The sequence below is a fragment of the Ciconia boyciana genome, chromosome 2 (assembly GCF_034638445.1).
Source record: "Ciconia boyciana chromosome 2, ASM3463844v1, whole genome shotgun sequence".
In the NCBI taxonomy this organism is placed as follows: domain Eukaryota; kingdom Metazoa; phylum Chordata; class Aves; order Ciconiiformes; family Ciconiidae; genus Ciconia; species Ciconia boyciana.
In genome coordinates, this window is record NC_132935.1 from 2,927,112 (window position 1) to 2,945,915 (window position 18,804).

The following is an 18,804-nucleotide window of genomic DNA, read 5'->3' on the forward strand; positions in this document are numbered from 1 at the left end:
TTTGTAGTGTCACTAGTCAGGAAATTCAGTAGGCAGGTGCCATCTCTTTGTTGCAGTGCATGGGCACATCTCTGCTTTTCAGTGTTTCTGATGATGGAAAAAATAGCATTTAACAAAAAAAAAAAAAAAAGAAGAGGGAGCAGGATGAATTTTTTTTTTCCATGTCCGTTTTGGTTGCAGCGCCATTAGAAAGTGAAGGTTGCATTGGTGATCAGATGTTTTTTCAAACATATTCCAAAGATGGGTAGAAAACAAGAAGAAATGGTGTATCAGAATGTTTTTTATTTTTAATGCTGGGATGCAGAGCTGTAGGGAAGAGCTCTCCCAAGAGCAGTTTAGGTGCGCTGGCTACTTATCTGCTGGGATGCTGCAAGCAAAATGTGCAAAACATTTTCCAGCTTCTCCTTGAATGAAGTTGAACTCGGCTGCGATACCTACACTTACTTTTTTTTTAGTAAATTTACTTTTTAAAATTTTTTTAAGTAAATGCTCATGTTGGGTTAGGCTGTGATTTCTTTGCTACCTCTGTAATCTCTTCCCTAAATAAAAGCAGAAAATAACTGCAAAATGGTTTATGCTCTTCGTTGTGTAGCGTTTGTTTTGTTCTTGTTCCGCTATCACCCCCACTACAAAGCCCCATGTTGCAAAAATGTGACTTTTTTGAGGTTATCAGGGTCTTTATTTGTCCTCCTTCCCCTGCTGCATATATTTATTATGATTATAGTCTTGAATAACTTGGCCATGTATTTTTTTTTTTCCCCTGTAGGACTCCTCCATCATCTGGTGCATGGAGTAAAGGAGTGCAGGAGACAGCTGTGCTGTAGGATTTTATTCCAACCCTGCTGTGCTGTAGGTGGCTGTAGTCCTTATTTCTGTAAAATAAAACATTTTCTTCTTCCATGAGGGACTTTGATCACGCTCATTGCTGAAGCTTGTTGCTTTTTTTCAGTTTACAATGAATCTTCTTGTGATGCTTCTGCGTGGAGGAGGGAGGTGCCTCCTTCATTTTTCTCCATGTGAAAACCAGGCAGATTTGGAGGTGGTGTGACCCAAATTTTTGGAATAACTCATTTCTTTACTGTGTAAGATGCCAGAGACTCGAATATGGTACGAGGGAACCCCCAACCTTGCTATTAATGGCTGCTTTGTAAAAAATCTCATATGAACAGATTGCTCAGGAGTTCTGTGGTGGAGACATACAGCCATGAACACTGTTTTGCTTAATTTTTCTTTTTTCCCCTGAAATTCCCTTATTTATTTCCCAGCATGTGATGTCCCATCACTGTGACCACAACCCGCATGCAATGGTGCTCACTGTGCAGCTCACGTGCTCCAATTTAGGGGTGTCTTGGGGGAGAAAAATCCTCCTGGGCTGTTTGAGGAAGACTTGGACGATGTCTCACTGGGTTTGTGAGCTCTGCAACGGCGGCTTTGAGTTTAGGCAAAACTCACTGTAGGGAAAATCCAGTCTGTGCTCTGCAAAGACAGAGTTTTTCATGCAAAAACCGCTGCTTCTCGATGAAATTTCCCCCTCGAATTCAGTCCTTGGTTAGATAACCAGTATTGAAATTTTTAATGTGAATAGTTTGTTTGGAAAACTTATTAGCGGCTGAAAGAAAGGCTTTTTATCAGAGGGAGCAGTGCTTCCAACTAACTAGATAATTGCAATTATGTTTGAGCTGAATTATTAGCAGATGCTTTGCAGCATCCCATGTCCCGGCCTGGAGATGTTCATTATGCTCCGAGTTTTTTCTAATTTTGGGGAGAAAAAAAGCTGCCGTGCATCTGTTTGGTGATGAGGAAGGTAGATGATGCTGCAGGAACTGTGCTGACTTGCAGGGTAACGCCTTGTTTAATATAACACTGTACATGACAGGTTTTCTTCGTTTGCTATTTATTGCGCTTCACGCGCCTGGAAACGGGAGCTGCAAACGGCGATCCTGTGAGTTTGCGTAATTTTGCCATTGCTTCTGTTGAAGCATTCTTTTTCCCACACGTGGGCTTGTTTTTTTGAAGGGGGATAATGCAGATTATTTGCTTCCAGTGCTGGTTGTGCACAGGCACCGTTCAACGTCCTGCCGGTGATTGAAAGTCCCTCTTTGTCCCTTCTATTTGCCATGGAATCTTTATTAATGAGAAAGCAAACTTTTTTTTTTAATGGTGATTGCTACAACAACTTGAAGTTAACGCCAATGAACTGCATTTTCTATTCCCAGCTAATAAAAAAATTTAAAAATCATGTGGCTGTATGAGAGTAGGTGCTGTGCATTAAGGCATAGATCGATCTACGTCGTTTTTTACTGTCTTCCATGTAGCTGCATCCTTCTGTTGGGAGCTGCAGATCTTGAGCTTTTCCTTCTTGCAAAGTAAAGCAAGAGCTAAACCTTAATACAGCTTTTGCCCTTTTTTTTTTTCCAAAACAATTGATTTATGATCCCTTGTGACACCATTAGCTTTCTAGACTCTCATGAGAACCTCCTAATTTCTAAAATACCTAATTTATACAAGTTTAAACATACTGCTAAATAGCTTGAGATGTGATTTATCTTTCCCAAATGTTTTGATGTCTTCTGTCGTCTGCCTGATGTATCCCCAGCTGTTCTCTTACCTGAGTGCGTGTCGCTGCTGGAGAGACCCTAATGTCAGTCCCATCAAATATTCCGCTACAGGTAGTGACCAGGAGCGGATACTCAGCGGAAAAAGTATGAGAAATTAAAGTTGTATACATATATATATATAAACAATTTCTCCAATAGTGCATATAAGATAATAGATTATATATATATATATTTCTCATATATATAATAATAGTGCATGTGTTTTTGTTTGCTTTTATGCTCTGTTTTTTTTTTGCTTTTGTTTTAAAGAATTGAAAAATTTTGTCTTTTCTCTGCTGAAGCCACTGTGGACAGAGCTGTGGGTTTGGTGCGGGCAGGATCAGGCCATGGTGAATAAGCATAGCTGTGAGCAGGGAAGTGTGCCCAGCTTGCTGATGCTCACCATCCTCTTACCTACCATCTCGTACAGGTTGTAAAGCTATCTGGATTTGTAGTGACGGTGAAGAATGAAGTCATTTTACTAGGACTGCTTTTACTAATGATAACTAAGGCAAAAAAAAAAAAAAAAAAAAAGGTGGTGCTTAAAGTTCTCTTGAGGCCACTGCATGTTAGTGGCTTGATTTCTCAGTGTCAAGGACCTTCAGCTTCCATTAACTGCAAGTGCCTGAAGATGGAAGTAGGTGGCAAAATGTGGGCGTTGAAGCCCCAGAAATGCTGCCCTAAGCTTTTTGACACTTGGGGTTTAGAGAATAACTGCCTGCTTTCCCAAGCCCTCTTAAGTATTGATCATGCACCACGGGGAAGTTTCATAGGTATGGGTTGTTCTTCTAAAAATGTAATGGATTGCTATCCTAGCCAAGTGCCAAAACTGGTCCCTTGGAGATGTGTCTTAGCCAGTGGTGTAAACAGTGCTGCAATATTACAGTAAAACGAGATGCTGCGTCTGACTCACCTTTGAATTTGAAAAAGCAGATTGACAGTCTCACTGCAGATATTTTCCTGATTATCATCTTTAGAGCTTCAAGGAGATGGGTTTCTTCTCCTTTGCCCCAAACACAGGGCAATGGAAAAGATTTCAGTTCTGTTCCGCCCCCCACCTCCCCCATGGAAATACCTGCAGTTTACTTGTAAAGATCCTCTTCTTTGTGCATGGAAACCAAGGTCTGCCTTTTTTTTTTCTTTCTTTGCACATTATTCAGATGTGCCTTTGTTTCCTTTTGTATATAGAGGTGTCTCATGGGCTCACAGGTCTACAGGCTTGCTCTCCTCTCTTTGTCCAGTTCCTTTCCTAATGCATTGTGTTTGTCATCCTATTTTGAATTAATTAGAATTTATTATAATCCCAAACTTGGAAACAGAGCTTGGTCCTGTTTGTGAGGCTTTGAACACAGAATATAAAAAGAGTGGGCAGAAAGCAGCCTGGAGGTCCTCCTTTCCCTGGGGCACTCGCCTCCTGCCTCCCTGCACCTCCTGGCTTTGACCATCCCTTTTCCTTTGGCCTCTGGTAAAACCAGAAGGAGCTTTTGCATTTTCCTCAGTGGTTGCTTCGTGGGCTTGAGACACTGCTAGCTTCTTCAGCCCCGTTGGGGTGTAACGTCCCCTTGCAGAAAGGGTTCAGCTTTTGCTGTTTTTCTCTGCCAGCAGAAAGGAGAGGGAGGATATAAAACTTTGCCTTTGCTCTTTGCAAGCAAATTGCTTTTCAAAATCTGTGGTGCTTCTTGGGTTGGGATGATAATCTAACTCCTTGGAAGCGGGCGGTGGCCGTCAGGATAAGGCAATTAGTGGTCTTCATCAATCTTCTACACACAGGTGGAACCCCTTGGCTGCCGCCTCCTATGACAGCTTTGGTGGAGGAAGACTTATGGACCTGATATCCTTCTTGCTCCTCTCCCATAGCCCAGGAGAGGCAGGTAGTTGTCATGGTCAGTTAAGGGCTGAGTGGACATCATCTTGATGGACGTCATCTCAAAGACTACCAGCCCCATGATAAAGCTCTTGCAGTTGAATGAGGCAATGTTTTGTGGTGGTTCATTGTGCTCCATTTCCATTACTTGCCTTCCTGGGCAGACCGAGGCTGGTTATTTTGCCTGGCTGGCTGCACACCACTTTGCAAAGTTGCTCTCCTAAGCAGGTGAGGGTGACCTTGCACTTGCTGATTTGGTAGCCAGGCTCCAATGCTTGCTCTCTGCATTGCATGTCGTAAATAACTCCGGTTTTTAGTTTCATTTCCCGGACCTGTTTACGCCTTGCCAAAAATAATTACAACCTCCGAGACCAGGGTTTGCCGGGCGAGGAGGAGGAGGAGGGCACAGAGAAACCTGCAATCCATGTTTTTTCATGCGCTTTCGTCAATGTCGTGCTGCCAGTGGGACCAGGAGCTCCCTTCTGGGGCGTGAATCAGGCTGCGCTCGTGTTCATCTGGGATCACTCCTATTCTGTGCATGAGGTTTCTTCCTCTGTTCAGCATCATCTTAAATTCATGTCCCGGGTGATGCCTCCCTTGCCTGCTTTATTACCTCTTAATGTGTTTTCCCAAGTATATCTTGCGCTCGGATAAACCTCTCCTGCTTTCCTTGGCTGCAAAACTGCCTCTTTCTGTGGTCTTCCTCCTCCAGCTGCTGTGTGCATCCTTCCTCCATCCATGCAGAGGTACTCTTCTACTTTTTATCATGTTTTTTGAGCACTTTGGAGCCTGTGCATCCTCCTCGAGAAGCGGGTGGATGCCGTTGCTCCCGGTTTTGCATCCGAGCCGGCGTTAGCTGTGGTCATGTGCGGAGCCGGTGGGGAAGGCAAGAGTATTTTTAGCTTGCAGTTCTGTGCACCGCTCAGGGGGCCGCCCACAGTTGAGTATTAAAATAATAGCGGGGACATTGGGTAAGCTCTGCAGCAAAATGTTGATATGCAAATTGCCATCTTAAGAGCAAACCTCAAGGCGATTTTTGGCAATGCACGCAAGGTTCCGAAGCAGTGTGTTTTGAATAAAGATTACAGCAAGGGATTTTGTCCAGAAGGCATGCTCGACTCATTTATTCTGAAGCTTAGCAGAGCTGGTAATTCAGTGTTGGATGCCAACAGGGTGAAACGTGTGCACCTTTAAAAAGGTATTAGATTAGCATTGGCAAAACAAAATGTAACGTCACCTCTGTAAGTTGAATTTTCAGGGTTGCAGAAGCAATAAATCCTGTTGCATTTCATTTGCAAGTAATTCCTGGGCACTGTCCAGGGGAGAGATGGCTCCGATGGCTGCAGAGTTGGTTTGGGAGGTTTGGAGGCATTATCTGGTAATAAATGAGCTTGTGCCAGCTGACTCAGTGTTGCTTTGACTGTTATGTTCAAGTTGGTGATAGGCAGCTTGGCTGTTTGAAACCTTGCAGTAAGAAATTGGATAAAATATGAATCGACTTTTGTTTTGTTTTGTTTTCCTGGTTATTGAGTTCATGGTGGCACTACTGGGAAGGAGACAGCAGTAAATTAGGAGAACCAAAGCAGTGGTTTCATGGTTCTTGCTTTGCGACTGTCCAAGCTGGTTCTCTGTCCATCAGTACAAGTCAGAGGTACCATTTCTCCTTCTTTTTGCCCCCGAGCTCACTTGTATTCAACAACTACAGCTGGGCACCTATGTGGGTTTTCAGGTAGGTAAAGCAGTTATCCTGCTTCAGTAAGGACAAGGAGCGCTGAGGGCGATCAAGAGAAGCTATTGCATGCCATGGGACCACTAGCCAAAAGTTGCCCTATTTAATATTTGAGGACTGAAAAGCAGGTGGCAGTTTTAACCTCTTGGCAGTACCTTCTGCACTGGCATATCTTCTTTTGTTACCCACTCTTGCCTAATAGTCCTGTTTTATCCTTGATCCTACTTTTGAACCTTATTTGACTTGTGGTGTCTCTTTGTCTCATTAAATGATGCATTTAAGATGTCCTTGATGACTTGAACACTAGCAAGAGCTCAGGTCCTTTCCCTCCTCTCACGCACATCCCCCATAACTAGATTATAACCACAGTTACTGAGCGGTTCCTGTGTGCTGGTGAATGGGTTTAATTCAGTGGATGTTTCCTGGATAGGGTTGATGAAATGTTTTTGCCTGTGGACCATTACAGCATCCTCAGCCATTGGATAGGAAGGCTGGAAGACTGTGTCTGCAATGCTTTTATTTGTTCATGTGATTTCTCAGGGACTTAATAATCTGAGCTGAGGCGTGCGTTGGACTTGTACGCCCCATCAAATCATCATGGGCCGTGGTTGGACTTGAGTGAAGCCAACGTGCCCGACAGAGCAGTGGGAGAACGTGCCCTGGAGCTTGGTTTTCCCCATTGTACGTCACACTGACGTTAGCTTTTTAGAAGTCTTGGTTGACTTCTTAATAGGTCAGTTGAAATTTTCAGTTCAAATTGAGGAATCTGTGCCCAAATCTACCAAGTTTTGTATAATGACTTTTTAGATACTGGTAGCAAGAGGGAACTTAGTGTGTGAGTGCTGCTGTGCTCATTTAGGGTATAACTGCTGAATGAATAATTTTCACACAGGTTTAGTTTAATTACTTGCAAATCGGGAGTTTTAAGAGAGAGAGGTTGGGGGACTTGCCCCAGTGAGGTGACCAGTTGGGAATTGGATTTGAGTCCTTCCTTTTATTCCAATTCTTGAGGAGCGAGTACTGTGGTTCTTCAAGAAATACTAATTTGTAGGTGTTTTCATTATTCTTATATTGTGAAGCCTGGGCATTGTTGAGGGAAAGAAAAGTTGGTATCACAGTAAATATGTTGCTCTAGGATTGGAAACTGTCAGTAAATGAGGCAACTTCTTGTGAGTTCTCTTTTGTTTTGGTTTTTTTTTGGTTTTTGGTTTCTTTTAGATCTCTGAGATTGGTACAAATCTGTACCTTTTAGAGGCTGGAGAGGGATGATCTTCAGTAGAAATAAAAGTAGTTGGTAGCTAATTTGTCTTTCTTTCGATGTAGTATGGAAGAACCAGGTGGCTGAGACATTGTGGGGACACGTTCTCCTGACTTTGATGCAAGTTTGTGTTGATCAGCTTAGTTCACTTGTGTCCTCTTACTTTAATTATACATTCCAATACCATAAGACTTTTAAATATCAAATTTTGAGGGTGTTCTCCGCCAGAACTGCATGGTTTAAGTGCAGATTCTGTTGGCAGGCATCTCAGGAGCTGTTGACTTCCCTCCTTCGTAACCCTGTCCTCTCTTGCCTAGTTTTTCCCTCCTTAAAAGTCAAACAGATTTTATAAAATGGCAGAGCTTTCTAAAGCATTAAAAGATAGTACATAGGAACTCAGAAAGTGGCGGTCTGTAAAGCGCTCTCATGAGTGTATAGCACTGTGAAGATCACTGTGCCCTGCTTACATCTCGACAGTGCTGAGTGAGTAAAAGAAAAACATCTTCCTAGCTTGGATCAGGCACGTCTTAAATCTTCTTTGTGTCTGTCCTTTACTGCGTCCTGCATCTCTGTGGCACTACACACAAGCTGCTGGTTACGTCTTCCAGAGCCCTTCTTGTGCTGCCCTATGCTTCGTTGAGATGTTGACTCTTCCCTCCAAGGTCATGAATCTCTGTTCCTGACTTTGAAATGCTCCAAGTCTCTGTCGCTCCAAGTCTTCTTCCCTCTTGATGACATCACCCATGAACATTTGGAGGGACGCTCTTAATTTTCCCCAAACCTTGTTTTTTTGATGGGATATCTTCAGGGAACCTTGCAGCTGACTGTCATGCTGCTGTTGCTGTCTCTGCAGATTGTCTCTGCATTTCCTGATGTTTCCCATCCAATCTATGTTCAACTCTTTCTGCATTCAATCTCCTATTTTAAGTTCTTTAACGCAGGAATCATCTCCTTACTCTGCATTTATACGCCATTTAATGTGATGCAGATGTGATGTATATAAAATGTGTGTAAAGATATATATATATATATATATATATATATATATATATATATATCTATCTATTGGCCAGGGACAAAAGTTAAGACATTGTACCATGTTAGCATTTGAAAAATCTCACGAATAATAAAAACTGTATATTCTTTCTGTCCCTACCTTGGCTCCTTTGGTAGTTAGGATATCAGCTGCTTTGTGTGGGGAAACTGAAACAGTGAACTCTGATCTTGCCGGGTAAGAAACATTTTTGTAAATCTGTGCATTTAGACTAATTCTGTCTGCCATACAATGTGCTGAGGATTTGTGATCCTCAGCAGGCATTTGACAGATCTTAACTAGTTATGCTATGTCTTGTCAATCAAAATTAAACGCCTACCTCACTCCTTCCTACTTTCTCTCTCTTCCAGCTTTTTTATTTAGGTTGGTCATTAAAATTGCTTATAACCATAGAAACGAGGAAAACCCGCCCCTTACGTTCCAGATCTTTAGCATGATATTCCTCTACTGACATCATATGAGTTATATACACAATGGCTTAAAAAAAACCCCCAAACCTGCAGGTAGGCAGAGTTGTCATTAATTCCTTCCTATAATGGGCTTGGGACAAAGATCATGTCCCTCTTGCATTCCTGTATGGTGTCCAGTAGGAGAGATCCTCCTGTGGAGAAACTGCCTGACAAGATAAGAGTCAGAGAAGAAAACAGATAGATCCGTGGGATGGGAAGGGTGGGAGGATGAGGTAAGGAGAAGATGGGTTGCCAAGAAGTCGCATGCGCGACGTAGTGCGTGTTGATAATTTCAGTATTGGTTTTCATCCTCCTAGGGCTCCCTGCACCATTGGGTGCTCAGAGATGGACATAATATCGATACTTCTGTAAAACAGGGCCACCAGGTTTCTATGCTTAAGGACCTTGAACCCCCACTTGGCAGGATGCGTTGTGTCATGGCTTAGCTTGTTCTGAAAAATTAAAATGATTACTGATTTTTGCTTGTAGAGGCAGTTTAAAAATGCTTGACCCAAGGCTACATGAAGGTGATAGAAACTCTTACCTTAGGAGCCATGAACATCTTGAGAGTTCAGTGCTGGACTCTGTGTGCTGGACAAATAATGCTGTTTTCATTTGGAGCAGGATTGCTCCATGTGAGATTGCCCGAGACAAGATTTCTGACTTTTTTCCGCACCTTAAGTTGCACTTAATCACACAAATATTAGGTGTTTTTTTTTTTTTTTACAAATGGAAGGAGGAATTGATCAGGTGAAAATAGTTAACTGCAGCTGCCAGCATTGCCCTCTCTAACTTGCTCAGGTTTGCTCTTTTTATGAATTATGGGAACTTGGTAGCACATGGAAAGAGATACAGGCGGTCAAGGAGTGACTTTTCTGGGTACGTGATGGCAGGGCTGGAGGGATCCTCTGCTGCTTGCACTTTGTTGGCACCTCTGAACGCGCTGAGATGTGGCGTGCATCGGAGAAGGGGAAAGTCCTGGCACTAGAGCAGGTTGGTGCGTATTTTAGCTGTACACCAAGCAGTTACCTCTGTTTTTACGTTTTCCTAATAGATTTCAAAAAACCAAAACAAACCCACAAAACCCAGAAAAAACCCACTCCCAAGGCTGTTGAATGTTGATACATAGACTTTCTGTTTAGTTGCAAATGTGTAGATGTGAACTAGTAGACTGTGGTACTTCATACTGATGCCTCCTTAGATGTGTTACAGGAGGAATAGGATTTGTACAAGGAATCCTACATCTCTGTGGTGCCAACGCACATGCTTCGTGCGTCGCTGTACAGTGATTACGAAGAGGGAAGGCTGCCTCCTTAAGAAGTCGCAGCATGTCTTGATGTTTGGAAGGTCTCCAGGATGGAGATGTGGATTGTTCCTGAGGTAGTTGGATATAGGAGTTTCATCGCTCTCTCTATAGGAAGGCTTGTCTCTTGGGAAGATGAATTTTGACCTTTGGCTGGGGAAATAATGAGGAGGAAGTGTTGTATGATGTAGCATGACAAGGTGTTGCTGAGCAACGTCTTAAAATTTAAAGGTCTTACTTATTTACCCTGTCTTCAACAACCGATGCCAGGCACTGTACTTTAACATAAAGGCTCTTAATGATTTTTTTTTTTCATGTGTTGGAGCTTCTGTTGTTGGCTTTTGAGGGTGTTGAAGTAGATTGTGTTCATCAAAGAAGAGGAAAGGGTAATTGTGTGGTTTTTCTAACAGTATGAAAACTGAGGGCAGGAGCTCCTTCAGCATCCTTCGCTACTCTCTCCAGCCCCAGTGTCATCCCATGTGATGTGACTTTCTCCACCATCCCGTCACAATGAGGGATAAGAAGGCTTTGATCATGAGTCTGGAAGGCTGAGTCCCGTGTGATGATGCTTAAAACAAACCAACCAGCCAAAATTTTCAACAGTTCGATTAAAACACTTTCTTTGAGGAATAATTACTGTATAAAGGGAGGAGTACTTCCACTTTCTTAACGTTGCACAGCATAAAAGTGCCTCTACCTGAGTTGCCTTAGCCATTCTTTTTCATGTTTTCTTTCTTTTTAAGCATAAGAAACTGCATGAAAAGCATGTTAAATTCCATCTGAAGCATTCATTTCCAAATTTGGGACGAAAAAAAAAAAAATCAGTCGCTAAAGGATGTGAGGAAAAAAGGGGTTTAGTAAGTCTGGAGACTCTAGTTAATGCTGTATCTGAGCTATCGGATCTTTACAGATACTGTTCTAAAATACTGCCTCTACATGCTAAAATATAGGCAGTGTATCTGTCTATATGGATATGTTATCTCTTGTCTCTTGCTCTGTACACATCCATGTGCACATGCAGTCTTGTATGAATCATCTTCCCAAAAGTAATAATTTAATTTTTCCTCTCTCTATATATTTTTAGTTCAAAATAAATTATAAAGGTACCATAATAATTTTTCAGCCTTCTGCTAACTTTGCTTTATAACAAATTGGCTGCTGTTATAAAGGCATGCGTCCCCTGTGCAGCTTTGTGTTACACCATCTTAGCGAAGGTTTTGCTCTTCTGTGCTGAGACCTTTTCCAGCGCTGGGTCTGCTTGGGTTGTCCCAGTTGCGTGCTTCTAGCTCAGCAGTCCCTTTAGTTGCATGGGCTTTCTTTTTGTAGGAAATGTAGGAAAAATGCTGACAGATCCTGCTTAACTGGCTAAGATTGAATATAAAATGTGAGATCACTAAGCAGGGGGAAAGGACAGTTATGTGGAATCACAAATTGCAGAAAACAAAAAATACTTGCTGTATTTCACTGGGTATCCCCTAATGTTTCCACCCTGAAATTCAAAGGAAGGAGTGGTGTGTTTTGGTTTGTTTTGTGGTCTTTTTTTTGTTTTTTTTTTTTTAAATGCATGTTACATTGTCAAGAGATATTGTGTAGGCCAAAAGCAAAGCTTGTCTAGTATATATATTTTTCTTTAACAAATTCACAGGGTGTGAAAACTCCCAAAGGCAGCTGAATCTAAAGATGCAGCTAAAACCTCAGTCTTGGGAATGCCTGCACTTCAGACCGGGGGAAACAGAGCAGATAAAAACCTGTATGAACTTTTTACTTCTGATTTTCATTTTTTTCCTTTTCCCTGAATGGAGACAATACTGCCGAGACGGACCTTGGGTCCGTTGGGCTATTGCTGCCTAGTGCCAAACAAATGGCTCCACAACACAAGGGAATAAAATTGTGGGCAAAATACTTTTTGCTGTTTTCTTTCTTTGATAATCCTTCCTGTTTTCGGTTCTTTCTTTTGTTTTGGTTGTTTTTCTCCATATCCCTTCAACTCGTTGGAGGTGATGCTACGTTTTGTGGACCCAACCTGTGGAGTGGGTGTGCAGGAACATTGTGCAGGGCTCAGTGCTTGCAGATGTTCACCTCTGGACAGCATCTTCTGCTCTTGCGGTGGTTTCCTTGTTTTAACTGGTTAATATTGGGCAATCTCCCCCCAAATTCTTCCCCTGTCAGCTGATCTTGCCTGACTTGGCTGATTCATGAAGCTCTGGGTTGGCCTACGCTTGCAATGCGTTGACTTTGAGTTGGGCTTTTTGGTCAAAGTGAGTGTTAATGGGCACTCTCTGCTAGGAACAGATGGTCAGTGAAGGTTTCATTTTTCAAGGTGTAACAGACTGTATTTGTAAAACCTTTAGAGTTTTTTTTATCAGAAATAGTTTTCTTAAACTACATCTGTTTTTCCCACCTGGAATACTGTTACAATAATTTGTGTCGTGGCTGGAATAGTTGTTTCATGTTTAATAGTAGGAAATAAGTCTTTTCTTGGTTATTTTTGGTTTGTGTACCTGTTCCTCCTTCATAGAATACTTTAGACAGTATTCTAGAATTAGAAAAAAGGAAGGGTTTTATATATTTTTCTGAATCAGTTGGTTATCTTGCACTTCATTCTTATTCAAGAAATCACAATCTTTGAAACAAGTCCTTAAAAAGGACTTTATTTCTCTACCTCTGTTTTCCATAGCATGGGGAGAATTGGCACGTTCTAGCCCTGTTTTGTATACAGAGCTAAACAGATTTGTAACATTCAGTAAATAATATGCAAAAAGTATGCCTATTAACATCCTGAGCAATCACCAACAACAGAGTAAATACAAGGTTAATGAGATTAAGAGGAAAGAGGAACTAAATGTTTGAGTGCCCCTCCCCATGGCCCTGTAGCCGGTGGCAGCCCCGTTTCTGTTGACGAGCCCAGCATGGCTATAGACGCAGGAATGATTTTGCTGCTGTTCCCCATACAATGCTTAATAAGTTCCTACTGCTGGCATTTTTCTTTAGATGCTGTATAATATTATTAAATCCCACTCAGATTTTGAGCTTTTTTTTTTTTTTTAAATAAATCTTTATTTTCATTTTTTCGCTATTTGTTTCTAGTGCTGGGGCTCAGTGGTAAGGAGTCTGATTAGCCCTTGTCTTCTGAAGGCTTCTCCCATGCATCTGGTACCCTCCTAGATGTCTCCTCAAGGCCGCCAGAGGAATTGGCCCAAATCTTTTCTGGGAAACATAGTACATCGGAATATCGTACCCAGAAGTGCATTGAGATTTAGCCCTTACTATTTTACCACAAGCTCCATCCTGATTGGATTTCATTTGTCCTTTCCTTTCTCCTTCCAAGTGCTCTCCATCACGTGCTTTCCACTATACCTTGCAGGGAGAGAAAGACCCATTGCCAAGCAAAAATATGGCTTTTTTTCCTACTGTAGTATCTCCCAAGCCCTCTCCCTTTTCCAGGTTAGTGGGTTTTCTGGAGATGGTGCTCTCTGTCCATCTTCCTCTAGTATCTTCTGGCAGTCGTCAATGTTTTCTCAATGTCACTACCTCAGAATTGTTTATTTGAGTTTTCTCCACCCAAAACTGCATATGCGTGGTTGACTCAAAGCTCTAGGCAGCGACTCCCCTTACCGGTCAGTTGACAAACTGCAACATATTTTTTTCTATTTTAAATGGAAATACCTTACCGACAAACCTATTTCGTTTACTCAAGATAAATTTTGTACTTCTGACCCTAGCTTTTCTTTTTACAGTAGTTCTGATTAAACCGTGAACCTTCAACTTAAACAATTCAAGTAGAGTATGGGCACTGCATATTGCCTAAATAAATTATTCACCTCTTAGCTTTTGTTTTTATTTGTTGCGGTTTTGGGGTGGGGTTTTTTGGTTGGTTTTTGTTGGGGTTTTTTTGGTTGGTTTTTTTTGTTGTTGGTTGGTGGGGATTTTTTTTGTGTGTTGTTTTTTTTTTTTAATATTTCAAATTATTTTCCTCTTGTTTCAATTGAGTAGGGCAGTGGTTTCTCTCTCCTATCAGCTCTTTTGCATTTGGGTGTGATGATGACTATTGTCCCCTATCACAGCTTTGCCTGGAGCGGAGATTTCCTTTCCAGACTGCATTGCTGGAAGTCAGCCCGATGTCTTGGCATAGGCTGGGCAAGGTAGAAGGGCACTCGAGTGCTTCATCGATGCTGTGGGAGGGAGGAGATATAATTCCACCAAATTGCTGTCCAACAACACAGCCTTGAATAGTTTGGGCTGGAAGGGACCTTTAAAGGTCATCTAGTCCAAGCCCCCTGCAATGAGCTGAGACATCTTCAACTAGATCAGATTGCTCAGAGCCCCGTCCAACCTGATCTAGTTGATGTTTCCAGGGATGGGGCGACCTGTTCCAGTGTTTCACGACCCTCATTGTAAGAAATGTCTTCCTTAGAAGCTAAGAAGATGGATTTTTGATGGGAACAGCTCTTCCCTTGCCTTGCAAAGACATGATATGGGGCAGTCTCAGGGAGAAGAAAGTAGGTCTTGAGTTTGCTTGGTGGGATGATCTCTCTCCCTTTTCGTCCAGTTCCTGTTATGGTTGGTAACTGGGAGACCAGTTGAACTCAGTGAGGCTCTCACAGTGCTGAGGGTTTGGCCATTAAGTCACATTACTGGTCAGCGTCCAGAGAGCTCGTGCTGATGCTTCCAGATGTTGCAGTGTAGCTGGACAGAGAGATTGCTGATATGCAGGACAGCAAGACCTTCATAAGGGGAGGAAGGTGTTAAAATCAAGGGCACGGTTGCTTGTAGTTTCATTTTGATCTCTTTGCAAATAGGAAAGCGATGGAAACAGCAAATGTGCGTATGTGAGTGCAAGGGAGGGACTTGCACATATTCCTGTGCAAGGGCAGGGGAAACTCTTCAGCTTGCTGCAGCATGTTACTAACATTTGTGTATGAGTGCTTAAAATTTTGCAAGAGACGTAATATTTGAGAAATCTACTTTGTTACCTTGTAAGTGGATGATTAAACCTTCTGCATTTTCATCTTTTTCACTGTGGGAATCTTTAAGTCGTTATGCTTGTTTTCTTTAGGGATCATATGAAAAGCAAAGAGTGGATTCATTATTTATTTATTTTTGTAAAGCGCTTCTCTTTGCTTGTTTTATGCAAAAGCACTTTAATTAATCTTTCAGATGGTCGAGAATAGGACAGAGAAGAAATTATTTAATGCAACATACAATTCTTTCTGGTTTTGTCTCAAAATAAGAAGCCACTTTGCTAAGATTTATGTCTCTAAACACAGTTTATGCACACGGTGCAGCTATGTTTTATCTGCCTACTGCAGCAGGCTAATGCAAAGAAATGCCTTGATCAATGGTATGAACTGGTTCAGGATAACTCCCAAACTGTTCCCATGATAAACACGGTGCTAGTTTCTTACCACCTTGATTATAATTACAATTGTTGTATCTTTTTACATTTGTGGTTGTGTGGTTTTTTGTTTGTTTTTTTTTTTTAATTTAATCTACTTGAAGGTTAAAAATTAAAATGATGCAAGTCCATTTCTTGCTGTGCTATACTGAAGCAGAGTAACACACCATTAAACCAAGAGTCCCTCCTATGCATTTTGCAGCACTAGGATGCTTTGGCAGCAGGTGAGATGACTGTGCCTTGTCTTCAATTCTCCTAGATACACAATACAGCATTACAGAGTTTATGCAAGCCTGGCAATTGAACACAGATTGCCTGAATTGCAAAGCATCACTGCAGTGTCAACACCTCCCTCCTGTCTATTTAAGGTGAAACAACTGGGGTGATTCGATGCTGTTGTACACTTACCTTCAAGGTTTGAGGTCTGAGCTTTAATCTGCACATGCTGGCTGAGTCAAGAATAGTTATGGGCTGGAATCGCCTTGCTTTGGCTCCGTCATGGTCAAAGGTCAAATAAAATAGCGTGTATCAGGTCTTGTTCAGTGTTTGTGATCTGTTGTGGCTGAGTTGTGGATTATGTATGTGTGTTAATGCACACCTCCATGGTTTGCTCTAAAGATTTCTGGGGATATCTGGACATGGTCTGGAAGAGTCAGCTGTGAGACTGTGCCTTAAAGTTTTCCCTAAAACAATGAGCTGTATCCCGTCATGGTGGGCTGAAGCTGGAGCTTGATGGAGGTATATGGCAGGATGCCACGGGAATGATGGAGAAGGGACTGACCTCTAACACCCCATCAGAAACCTCTTCTCTGCATGTAGACAGAGTAGAGCCACACAAATATATGTCCTACTGTTGAAGGTCCAGCTGGTAATTAATGAGTTTGAGCACTGCTATAGGATATAGGGATTGCAAGCTGGAAGCCGTGCAAGCTCAAGACAAGAAGGTTGGTTCCTGACTTGGATAACTTCAAATTTACTGGAGAGTAAAAGGAAGTGAGGAGATGATGATCAACATCAGATCCAGTTCAGAGGCTGGAAGCAAAGCCCAGCTCACAGCAGTTCAGGGCAGTAGGTGCTGGGGAAGCCTGGTGTCCCACACAGATGGATTTGGGAAGTCCTGTGGAGCCTGGAAAGACTACAGAGATGTGGACCAGGGGGTTGTTGGCACCTTCCTGTGCTGGTGAGTTTGTCCGTGCAATTGAGTTAAAATACGTGGAAGAGATTGAACTTCTAAGAAGTTGCATGAATGTCTAAAGTAAGTGAAACCCTTTACTGAAATAGCTTCTGATATTCTGGAGATTTTCAGCTGCATTTGTTTGAAATACACCATGGCATTTGTCTGAAATATACCATGTGCCATGCCTTAAGAGTGCATTCTCAGTATATTTTTGGGTCCCTCATTTAATGTTGAGCTTGAGAAAGAACAGCCCCTGTCTGCCCTGCCCCCCGCCCAAAAAAAAAAAAAGAAAAAAAAAGGATGAGAAAAAGTGAGAAGTAAGCCAAAAGAGCTTGTCATGAAACCTAAATTCACTTAAAAACATCTACTTTAGAAAGGCATCTTTAGAAGTTCATTCTGTACTTTTATTGCAAGGACGGTGTTATACTGCTGTACTATATTGGAGAACTGTGTAACAGCAACTCTTCTGTCCTGAATGACTGCCTAGAGCTGTAGGTTTTTGTGTTTAACCCGACAAATATTTTAGCTTGGTGTCTCCGGGGGTAAAATGAAGGAGTGGCTGCTCTGAGGGATTGATACGGAGTGAATTAGACATTTGTAAAAGCCATTAAAAGCCGCAATCGCTGTAGCGGGATTGCATCCCAGTGTTGGAGACAGGAGGTGAGATGCTGCGGTGTCCGTGGGGAAGCTGTGAGCCAGAGGCTCTTGCAGATCCTCCTGCTGATGGACCTGGCTGCTGTGAGTGGAGCACTGGTCTGGTCCAGGCATGGGGACAGCCATCTGGATTGCAGGATGAAGACAGCCGCTTATTTTCTTAATGTGTGTGTAAATGAAAGGTGCTTAGATCAGACGAAAAGGGGGGAAAAAAAAAAACCAACCCCCAAATCCCTCATATTTCCCAGCATCAATCATAAAAATAGTTGTAAAAAACCTCAGGGGTGTCTCTTCTCTGTTCTCTCACAGTTTGAGTAAGCACCACAGGCCAAATGCTTCTGCTTACTGTGAGGATGCTGTTTCTTGACCCCAGAAGCTGCATCCCAATGTCTTCCCCAGAAGCTGCATCCCGAAGTCTTCCCCCGGCTTCCATCCACGAGGCAGGAATAATGCAGCCCACTGGGCAAGGAGATGCCCAAGGACTAGCTCACAAGCAGAACGTGGTGGTGTCCTCTGAATGTCCTGCTCCTACAGCATCCCCACACAGGTCCAGGATGGGAGCCAGGCAACGTCTTTGATCTAGGTAGCCACTAGTTGGGGGTATTGAGACCCATTTTCCCACTATCAGGGTTATTCTGGTGACCCAGCAATGCTTGGAGCAGCCCAGCCCTTGTTCTGCTGGCTGGGCTTGGCGCTGGTTTTTTGCCACCTTCTCAGAAATCGCTCTCAACTCGGCTTGCTTTTTTTAGAAATGTGCTTTCATCATTTGTAATACTAAAGGCTCTCCTGCAATGGAGGAGTTTTTGGCTGTTATTTTTAACTGAATGTTTCATTGATCTGATTTACAGCATGAGCTGCTGGCCGCTGTGTTAGCGAGAGAGCGGAGAGCCAGCCATGGTGTGGGGTGGGGAAGGAGCAGTGTGGGGAGGTCTTGACTTATCTCGCTTGTCAGAGCTAATGCATCATGGAGCTGTAGCCCAAAGATGCGTTTTTGCATCGTTTTAAGCCAATAAAATCAGGGCTCTGCTCTCTTTTAAGTGGATCCATGGACTTCAGTCCTATCCGACGTTTTGGCATTGATGTGCTGGTGTCTGCGTGGTGAGCCAGTTTGAAAGCCTGATTCATTCAAAATGAAACCCTACGAAAAATAAAAATGACTTCGATTTTGGATAGATGAGATGTAGTCTTAGCCCTGTGAGGCAGCTTGCTGCTCTCGCTTGGGTTGGATTAATCTTGCTTGCACCCCCAGCTGAAGAGGCTGAGTGCCAGCCATCAGGTCATGGTGGGACCTTGGTTGGTGTGGTAGGGTGGAACGTGGTTTCCT

At 42.6% G+C, this 18,804-nt stretch overlaps 1 protein-coding gene across 6 annotated transcripts in view; it reads left to right on the forward strand.

Moving 5' to 3' along the window:
• The window catches only part of TSNARE1 (t-SNARE domain containing 1), a 503,856-nt gene that overhangs the window by 4,404 nt on the left and 480,648 nt on the right, over nt 1-18,804 (forward strand). The window contains exon 1 of one of the 6 annotated variants that reach the window (XM_072851135.1): nt 1,067-1,107. The exons of the other annotated variants lie outside the window; for them this stretch is intronic. The gene's annotated coding sequence lies outside the window, so the exon portion shown is untranslated. Of the gene's footprint in view, nt 1-1,066; nt 1,108-18,804 lie in introns of those variants that run through there. 6 annotated transcript variants of the gene reach the window in all.